Consider the following 9,388-nt stretch of genomic DNA (forward strand, 5'->3'; position numbering starts at 1 on the left):
GCGAGAAATTATTTAAAGGCCGAGGGTGAATTCGGGAAAAAGCAGCTGCAATCGGATTTGTGATGTGTTGTTCCTTGGCTGCAGTGGGCAACTGCGAAGGAGCAGGAGGTGGGCGCTATGTAGTTGAAAATAATCACGTAAAATCGATGCAGGCAAGCAGAAAATATCAAAGTAATCAGCCGTTTAATTGAGATCAAAACCACAAAGTGACTGGGGCAGAAATTAATTAAATAAGAAAATGTGGAAAAAAGACGCTGGCCATGTGCTAAGCGGTGCGCGTTTCATGCCACTTGAATGATCTTCTAACGATTTGGAGATGAGCTCATTTCAGTGACTTTTGGAAGTGACCTCGAATTTAAATTGAAATTTAATTTCTAGCAAATTCGTATGCAAATTATGGCACTTTTTTGCGACTCTGCGGGCTTTGAATTTGTGCGGATTTCTCCGCTGCTCTGTCTGTCTGACAACCACGCCTCCTCACCAGTGGGCGTGTAAATTCTGAAATTACACTTTGTTTGCTTTTCGCTGTACATTTCAATTCAAACTTCATTTTTTTTTTCTTTTTGCTTTAATTTCGAAAGAATTTCAAGAATTAATTGCGTTCTTTGATTACAAACAACAGCAAATAAAATTCTCAGAACTTTGCTGCTGCCGAATGCTGTGAAATGCGATGCTAAGCTAATTGTGTTGTCACTTTGCAATCATATAGCGCGTACATTACGCTTTTGCGAAAACTTTAAATTAAACATGTCGCGTAGCGCTCATCCGCACAATCGCATGCCCCCCGTCAATATATCCACCATCGCTCAGCTTCGCCTGCTGTCAATTCAATGCCATGTATCGTAGACTGCAGGCGCATCTTGTTTTCAGCTGTCATAAGCTATTTCCGCCGCAGACTCTTAGCTTCACTACAACAACACGACAGGGTGAATCTACATGCCTGCAGGCTCTACAATCAGCACCTCGCCAACGTAAATGTGTTTCGGTCGGCGTTGGTTACGAGAGTAATTAGAGAGTTTAGCAATGCTGAGCCTCCTGCATAAGCGGATAAGGTAGTTTTAATCCCATCATCGATGTTCTACTGTTAAAATATCGCAATGCCAGTATTGAAACCCAACAAAATACTATCAAACGTATGCCTTCTAGTTTTGTTGTTTGCTAGTGGTGACTGTGGGAGCCGCATTTACATATAAGTCTCCATACGGCTGACTAAACATTCATATTTTTTGCCCATGTGTGCGTGATTTTTCAGCTGGAGTCGAGTAGGAGTAAAAACACGCATTGCTTATCAATTAAAATGCAATTTAGATGAATGGCAAGGTGTGTTTGAGGTCTGTTGATTTCTGGTTCTCGTCTTTATTTTATGGCTAGTAACTAATGGCAAAATAGTGTAACTGCCTGAGGGCGCCAAAAAGTGAAGCGAAAATGTGCTCCCAGCCACATTAAGACATCCAGTTAACGCAAAAGTCTAAATTTTTGAGCCAGCGGTTGACTAAAATAAATAGTTTAAAAAAATTGCAGACTTTGTTTCCTTTCCCCTTCGATTTCTTGAGATTTTGCAAGAACGCTACTTTAAGGCTTCTTTGCTTAGCGTAAACTATTGATCGGATCTGAGATTATTTTGTAATGCTGCAGCATTGAGGGAAATAATCCTGCCATATTGGTGCAAACGAGTGAGAATGACTGTCGAGATGCAGTGAAAGGTGTGGAAAGGCCATTTTAACAAGGTTTTGACGTGATAACGTCTTATAATTCGATTTAGCCGGCTGCACGCGCGAAAAAATGTGTCGTTATCTTGCTCATTAGTGTTACCTTGCTCATTAGTGTTACCTTGCTCATTTGTCGTTACCTCGCTCATTTGTAGTTACCTTGCTCATTAGTGTTACCTTGCTCATTTGTCGTTACCTTGCTCATTGCCGTTACCTTGAATGAACTGCAAGCGAAAGCGCGGAACGAACAAGGCAAACGAACGGCAACGTTCGACATCTTGCTCTCTCTTACTTAAGTGAGCGTATATATGTATGTATATGCGCATATGTACATATATAAATTCACGTATTTGTATTTGCATATGCCTTCTTATTGATTATTATTAATTTGATTTACTTGAAGAATTTAAAATAAAACCAAGTTTGTTAATAATACCTGTTGTTTTAATGTTATTATTATTAATTTTTTTATTATATATGAAGGAAAAAATGTATGGTAATATTTACCACATACCTTATAAGATATGTTGTATACTAATATATGTATATAAACATGCATATACATATACAATTTCGCGCAATTTTCAAAAAGAACAGATCTATATGTAAAGTTGCATACAAATCATATGGACATATCAAATATACGAATCTATTCCGTACGCAAGCAAATGTAAGCTAATGTGCTTGAACTGCAAGCGAGAGCGCGGAACGAACGACAAAGACCACAATCGGCCCCCGTTCGGCAACGTTCGACATCTGCCTCTGTCCTACTTGAGTGAGCATATAATGGACTATGAATAAGTTCGTGCGTTTTTTTTTCGAAATTTGAAACTTTATTGACGTAAAATGGTTACAAATTTAATATTCAAAGTATTGTCCATCGCTTACTACTACTTTTCCCATCTTTCTGGCAATTCACGGATTCCCTTTGTGAAAAATTCGGTCGGTTTTGCCGCAATCCACGAATCGATCCATTTTTTGACTTCATCGTAATTACGGAAGTGCTGGTCAGCCAGGCCATGTTGCATCGATCGGAAGAGATAGTAATCGGATGGCGCAAGGTCTGGACTATACGGCGGGTGGGGTAGGACATCCCATTTGAGCGTTTCTAAGTATGTTTTGACCACTTGTGCAACATGTGGCCGAGCATTGTCATGTTGCAAAATAACTTTGTCGTGTCTATCGGCGTATTGCGGCCGTTTTTCTCGCAGCGCTCGGCTCAAACGCATCAATTGTCGTCGGTAGACATCCCCCGTAATCGTTTCATTCGGTTTCAGTAGCTCATAATACACAACACCCAGCTGGTCCCACCAGATACACAGCATAACCTTCAGGCCATGAATATTCTGCGCCGACGTCGATGTTGAAGCATGGCCAGGGTATCCATACGTTGCCCGACGTTTTGGATTGTCGTAATGGACCCACTTTTCATCGCCAGTCACAATTCGATGCAAAAAACCCTTTCTTTTGTGCCGTTGAAGCAGTTGTTCGCATGCCATAAAACGGCGTTCAACGTCTCTTGGCTTCAATTCATACAGCACCCAATGGCCTACCTTTCGGATCATTCCCATGGCTTTTAAACGTTTGGAAATGGTTGATTGATCAACTCCCAAAGTTTTTGCAACCTCTTCTTGCGTTTGAGCCGGATCTTGATCGAGCAATTCCTCCAATTCGGTATCCATGAACTTTGGCGGCGCACCCTCGCGTTCTTCGTCTTCCAAGCCAAAATCACCACTTTTAAAGCGTGCAAACCACTTCTGGCACGTTCGCTCAGCTAGAGCATGCTCACCATAAACTTCCACCAAGATACGATGACTTTCGGCTGCTTTTTTCTTCATATTAAAATAATGAAGAAGAATTCCCCGCAAAAACACATTATTTGGCACGAAATTCGACATTTTCAAGTGTGGTAAAAATATTGTTGTTTACGCTTCAAATAAAAAACTTATACTGACGTTTGTGCCTTACGACAGTAGCTCTCCAATGAATGTTTGGAAATGTGGATCGATGGAATAATAATCAAGTTACGCCATCTGTTGTAAAACCGCACGAACTTATTCATAGTCCTATGTATGTATATGTATATGCGCATATGTAGGTATATAAATTCACATACTTGTATTTGCATATGCCTTCTTCCTGTGTGCATGGTAATGAACCATTTCTCTGTTGAGAATAGGACGATGATAGAAAAAGTAGGAAATGAAAGGGAGTGTTTCGAGTGTAAAGTGTCTTGAAAAAGGCAAATCGATGATGGTGCCTCTTAGTGTTGTTGACTTATTAACGTCTGATGCACAATCGAAATTGAAGATATCTTTCATGAATTTGATAAATGCTTCGTCATTTTTCACGTTTGTGTAAATGTAACTTGACCTATTTCATTGCAATTCCATTTACCTCCTCCTCTATATCCATACAAAATATCTATCAAACAAATAAAATTAAAATTTTGTTTTGAAAATTGCAACCATTCCATCAATATTTTCTTATGACGTTGTTACGTTAAACTATCGTCAGTAAACCGACTTTACAGACAACCTCTTTTTTCTCAAAATATTTATGGAGCTCATGGTTGGGTCCACATGCATGCCTACGCACTGCATCAAATCAGCTTTTGATTCGACGAGTCTATTATGAGAACGGAGGCTATGAGCGCAGACTATTGAGACCATTAATGCATGACGATCCGTATAACATTGAAAAATGGGTGAGCCTTGTAGTTTTTCAGTTTTATGGAATGAGGAATAACACAAATTTTTCTTATTATTTACCTTGCCTAAGGGATCAAATAAGTCAGATACTTAAACTCTTGCGCACATTTCAAAAAGAACTAGAGGGTCACATGTTAAGGAAGGCAAAAGTCTAACCAATAGCAAAGTTTCCAGGATCATGAGTAAAATGTGTTGATAAGTGCACTATAGTTTATGTCGTTCGATAGAAAGAACTGTAGAACTTTACTTGGTGTACTAACAAGTCACTACATAGTTGAAGCGCATGCTTCTAAGCTAACTCTATTGCAACTTTTAACGTTGCTTGCAGGAAATGTAATGAGCCGCGTACAAGAGAAAACCGGGAGCATCTTCTATGCTACTGTCCGGCTCTCTCGAAAACTCGACTATGCTACCTTGGTGCTCACAGTTTTGAAAGACTGGAATCTATCGCTGAACTAAAGCAAACTGAAGCGAACCGTATGCGCATCTGAAGTGATGCATATTTTCGCTAAAAAAAGGACTCTGATCTGGTATCGGTATGGACCAAAATGGTCTTTGGCTAGAAAACGGCTGCAATTTTTGGTCGGTTTATGTAATACAGGTTGCCCATATTCGACGGACCCATCTGGCAACCCTGTATCTTTTGACAGAGACGTCAGATCGCTTAATGACATACCGCGTTGGAAGCGTCAGTCCAAGCAGATTTTTACCATGGAACAGTACACGTCACGCGAGCGCACCCAAATTGTTGAAATTTACATTCAACAAAAGAAGTGAATTGCGAAAACTGAACGTGCGTATAAAAAATTAAATAATGTGAAAAGTGCGCCTTCTAAGAACACCATTAAACGTTTGTACGAAAGGTTTTCAACTTGTGATGATGCTCTTTCTAATCCAAAGAGGCCAAATAAAAACCGACCAAGGCGATCGGATAAGAACATTGCTCTTGTACGGGCCAGTGTTGAGACGTCGCCAAGGACATCCCAAAATCGCCGCTCTCAGCAGTTGGGCATTGCTCGGACCACTTCACAACGAATTATTCGCATTGATTTGCATTTATTCCCGTATAAGATTCAATTGATGCAAAGATTGTCGAATGGGTCCGTCGAATATGGGCAATCCCATCATCACAGCAATACTCATTGCATAGAAGTCAGCCTGCGGAGTTACCGAGACGGAGTTTTCACCCAATTTTTAAATAATCAGAGTACCGTTTTGGTATCATTAGTTTATCCTTATGCCTCCAACTCTGGGAGCAACTAACATAATTTTGTTACATGAAGGTTATGATGGTAACAAACAGGCGACCTACTAAGCGAAACTAAGCGCTACTTAAAAATTCCATGAATCGGAACTCTTTGGTGGGCTCACTAAAGCCCATATAAAGGAATTCATCAAGGACTAGGCGGATAGGGAATAGGCACGACACTGGATGAAGGGTCCAGCACAGAGGCAGGCTGCACAGTTTATTTTTCCTTCCAGAAGAGCATCAATAAGGCTCATAAATCTGTGTAAACACGGCTTACGAGCTTTGGATATTACACAGGACATTGTAGTCTTCGTTATGATTGTAGGAAATTTGAATTTGTAGAAGAAAGCTTACCTATGCCCGTTGTTGCGAACTGGAAGAGGAAAATTCAAAGTACATCCTTTGGGAATTTGCGGCACTCGCAAGACGAAGATATGTAAACGTAGCAAGAAGGAAGATATGTAACTGAACAAAAAGCCTGAAGAGGTACTTAAATTCATAAAAATTCTCCAATTAAAGGCTTGCGGTGAAGCACAGCAGACCACATCAGAGGCCGCAGTGTTTTATGGCCGAATAATAACAATAAATATGAATGTCTTCAGCTGTGAACAGACTTATAAGACATACACCTGGCTGGACGTGTGCCTATCGATTACTTATCTCTGAGCTTAAGCCACACACTATCCGTCTCTCTCTCTCTCTTTCTCGCTTTTCTATCTTCGCTCGTGCTCACTCCACTAAGCTAATCAACTGGTTAAAGATGTGTTTCTGATAGATCCCTTTTCATAAATTTCATACATGTATACAAACAAAATGAATCATCAAGCGTGAAGTGACTTCACCGAGTCTCAATAGATTTTCAAAAATATTAACTCATTTAGTGCAGAATTAAAAGTAATATATATTAATATATGCACTGGTAAGCAAAATAGTTCACTAAAAATTTTTTTTTGGCAAAAATATCCCAAACAGGGTGAAGACCCTAATTATGTATATATGGTTTTATAACATAGTATGTGTTCTATACAGTATTGGCAAAAACTAAAGTACCCACTTACAGGATTTCTAATACCTAATAATTGAATAAAAACCACGTAAAATATTGCATAGCTTTTTACCATGTTTTTCTTAATAATTTGTTATGAATTTTTAATAAAATAATATTAAAATAATATTAAAAATACATAACAAATTATTCCACACTTTTAATATTTTTCAATTATTCATGGCACTCAAAAATGCAATAGTCAAAACTACAGCTCCCTTCCCTTAATAGTAAATTATTTACTATTATTGTTTAATATTTCGTACTAAGCCCATTTTTTCATGACTTCAGCACGTCTCTATGGCATAGAAGAAAATATGTTGGACCAGGCTGCTTTAATAGCTTCGAACAGTGCTTTTTTGTTCTTAAATTTTCTCTGTTAATATTCAAGTTCATAATCTCCCATAAGGTCTCAATCGGATTGCGATCGAGAGATTGATCGCGCCAATCTAAGACCACTCTAGCATTTTGAAGTAACCACGTTTTACAGGGCCTAGAAGAGGCTGCTGGAACCACGATTTTAATGGCATTTCTTCCTCAGCATAAGGCAAAATTACATATTTTTAAATGTTCGTATACATAAAGCGATTTATTATATCCGCTATATACGGTGAATATAACCGATTCTTTGTCCGGAGAAGCATTCCCAGACCAAAATACTATATTTCCCCCGCCAAGCTCGGTACTTACGACCCAATACCTAGGAACTAACTAACTGTTGTTTTGGTCTTCTTACTGGCCTAATACCATCCGCATCTTTTTTATTATATTTCGATTCATCAGAGAAGGACAATGGAAAACCATTTCTGAATTGTCCACCAGGTTCGGACTAGCAATTTCAAAAAATCGATATTTTTTGTTTTTTCGATATTTCGAAAATAGAGTATCAGAGTACAGTATATTCTGTGAAATTTTCATGTGGAAATTCCCAATATAATAGTTTCTACACCCCATTAACTAGATAGAAAGCGGTCCGCGCGCTTCCGTACCTCAAACTTGAAACTCGAAACTACTTTTTTCGGCGGTGTTGTCAAAAAACAAAAAAATATTTAACCGAATCGTCTGAAATTTTAATGTGTTGCATCAATGGCTATCGCCCGTACTAGAATCATATTATTATTTCAATTATTTCATATTTTTTTATTAAAAAACAGATTTTTAGAGTGTCAAATTCAAAACGGCGCCATTTTGTCATATTTTTTTGTTTTTGTTTTAAGTCTAGCATGGGGTAACTATGCCATACTGTCATACTGATTAATAATTTTTTTGGTTATTGTGTTTCAGACAAATAGAAGAGCGAAAATGGTCAACACCGTCCAGATCAACTTTTTCGGGAGGATCAACTTCAGCACCATTTTTAAAATTATTTAAATAAAAAAAAAAAAAATTTTAATTTTTGTTTGTAAAAGAAGTTAAATGAAAAGCGTAAAAAATTTAAACATCGTTTTTCCTTTTTTTTTGTAAAAAATTCCTGAAATTACTCTAAATTTTCGAGCTCTAGATCACCGGGATCCCTTAAGATGGCATTTGGCAAACTCAAGTCTTGCTTTCTTGCTTTTGGGTGAAAAAAGGACTTTCTCGCTGGTCGTCGACTGAATAGTCCGGCATCCACAGCTCGTCTTCTAATATTAATTGGGCTACTGGCAAATTTAAGTCACTTTTTATTTGAATTCATCTTTTAATTAGGAAGTCATCGTGCCTTGAAGTTTTTGTTTTGGCCTCCCTCCTTTATGGGTTGTTGAACCCGTTCGTTGAAATTTTTTATTAAGTCGCGAAACCCCATTCCTGTTGATCGTATACTTTTCATTAATTTTGTGTCGTGAGGAACCTTTTCCAATCACTTATAATTTTAATTTTAAACTCATTGGATAATGTATTTCTCGCCACATTTATTGAGTTGCCCGTATGACTGTTCTACAATACTTGTACTAGATTCTCAAATTCTTGGAAAAATTATTCACAGAGAATGCAATGAACAAACAACAAACCAGGGCTGATATTACAAAAAAAAACTTAAGAGTGCTTTACTTTTGACCATTTCATATTTGAGATTTTAGTTTCAATTTTAGTTGTTTTATATTAAAAGTGTTGAATAATTTTCGTTACGTTTTTTTAATACCGAATCAGCAAAAAAAACATTTTACAAAAATATGGAATATTTCACGTGGCTTTAATTAAATTATCTGGCATTACAGGGTTACAAAAATAACTATATACAAACTTCTCTGTGCAATTAGATGAATGTAAATTTTTTTTAGCGAATGCTCTCATTTTGTGATTGTTGTGTGTGTTCTGAAGTACAAAAAAAAAGTATTAGTTTCTGTTCCAGCTCTTTTTAAATACTTTGTGTAACGATGTCAAGTAGTCGCTCAGCTATTACGAGTATAGCCCTGCATCAGCTAGGAGCACGCAACTGCGAGATAGCACGGAAGCTTGGAATTGCACGTTCATTGGTTTCTCGTGCAATCAAACGATTTAAGGAGCTTGGTAGTGAAGATGACCGTCCTGGAAGAGGAAGAAAACGAACTGTCAACACTTCCAACAACCGAAAAATCTTCAAAAAAAGAGTTCAACGAAATTCTATGGTCTCGATGAGGAAAATTGCTCGTGATACAGGCATCAATGCTGAATCAGTTCGCCTTATAGCAAAAAAGACTTAAGCCTTATAAACTAC

Source organism: Anastrepha obliqua, chromosome 1, assembly GCF_027943255.1.
Source record: "Anastrepha obliqua isolate idAnaObli1 chromosome 1, idAnaObli1_1.0, whole genome shotgun sequence".
In the NCBI taxonomy this organism is placed as follows: Eukaryota; Metazoa; Arthropoda; class Insecta; order Diptera; family Tephritidae; genus Anastrepha; species Anastrepha obliqua.